Consider the following 1,919-nt stretch of genomic DNA (forward strand, 5'->3'; position numbering starts at 1 on the left):
AACCTCAGCAAAGTTAAACTGGTCACCCTGACTCGTCCAACTGAGCAATAGTCGTAAGGTCACTAGTAACTGGCTTTTCAATCAGTGCCTGAGTTCTTAGTATAAAGTCGTGGTTGGTAGGATTCACCGATCTGAACTATTGAAACCGTTATCACCAAGTGCATTGTATTGTCTACCCTATAGCTAGTTGAAAATGTGTAATAGTACATTCATTTCAGTGGACAAGATATATATGTTCATCGCGAGAACTGAAGTGCCTGGATCCTTTTGTGTGCACATTCTACGACTTTAATTAGTTGATTAAAAATAATCTCCCAATATTTTGAGTACCCTTGGATAAAACGTTCGAGACATTAGAAACGTATTGAATAACAAATGACAAGCAATAAATTTTGTAAACTGTCATTAAACAGGTTAAAATTCACTGAAATTCAGATAGAATTTAACCTTTTTGGTGAAATAGTTTTATTGATCATGTAACAAAGTGAGATCTATTCCTTAAATTCAATCAAATACTTTTCTTAAATCAGTAATGAAAGGAAAAATAGACAAGTATTCGGATGAATCATAAAAAAGTAAAAAATAAACTGCATGAAAGTGCTCATTTCTTGTTTATGATAAAGTATAAAATTATATCTTATTGCCAGGTGTGTGTGCTATATCTAGAATTTAAGTTTTTGCTATACCGCGTACAACTTGAGCATTTAAACACTTGAGTCCTCCAAGTCGCAAGTTAGAAGACAGGAGACGAGTGGAAAGGAATTTGGTCCCAAACAGTGTCAAATATGGTGCGAAAACAATCGGGTATTTACAGATTTTAGTAAAAACGAAATCATCATTACAATCATCCGACCCGCATGCAATGGTTTTTAGCATTTATCAAATCGTGAAGTTACATGCTGCGAGTCCAGAATGTTCTTCCAAATGATGATTGGATGGAATGTCTTCGGATCTTTCAGAGCTTCCTTGATCTCACCGGGAGCCGTCCACACCCCACTCTCTAAAGCCTTTTGTGTAAAACTTTCTTCTCGGTTCCACTTGAAACTTGGTTATCGCATTCCTCATGCGGTCCATCACTCTTGAAGGTTTATTTCTCTTCCTGAGTGGCAACATGCTGTTAAAGATTGTCCGGACTTTCCTTCCGAACACCTAGTCAGCTGGAAACTTCCCCTCTAGGACTGCCGGATTTGATATAGCTTTGCAGGACATTAGGAAGTTGCTGATCACTTATATCGTATACTTCCGGCCACTTTGTGGAAGCATCCACAACAACCAAGTAGTTTTTGCCTCGTATTGGACAGGCGAAATCAGCATGTTCGACCTCAGCTTCTACGACAGCTACAAGCACCTCCTCTTCTTGTTTTGTATGGGAGCCAATTAATCTAGAGAAGACATCTGCCTGTCCGCAATCAGCGGTCGGTCGATACTTTATCCTGAAATCATAGCCAAGTAGTGTAGTTGCTCATCATTATAGACGGTTTTCTGTGTGAACAGCGATGCCCTTTTTGGATTCAAAAACTGCCAGTAGTAGTCTATGGTCTGTTAGTAACGTAAACAGCAGAAGACATGAAAGATGAAGAAGCAAAACAGTACAACCTTCAAGAGTGATGGACCGCATGAGGAATGCGATAACCAAGTTTCAAGTGGAACCGAGAAGAAAGTTTTACACAAAAGGCTTTAGAGAGTGGGGTGTGGACGGCTCCCGGTGAGATCAAGGAAGCTCTGAAAGATCCGAAGACATTCCATCCAATCATCATTTGGAAGAACATTCTGGACTCGCAGCATGTAACTTCACGATTTGATAAATGCTAAAAACCATTGCATGCGGGTCGGATGATTGTAATGATGATTTCGTTTTTACTAAAATCTGTAAATACCCGATTGTTTTCGCACCATATTTGACACTGTTTGGGACCAAA

This window comes from Schistosoma mansoni, chromosome W (genome assembly GCF_000237925.1).
Source record: "Schistosoma mansoni strain Puerto Rico chromosome W, complete genome".
In the NCBI taxonomy this organism is placed as follows: Eukaryota; Metazoa; Platyhelminthes; class Trematoda; order Strigeidida; family Schistosomatidae; genus Schistosoma; species Schistosoma mansoni.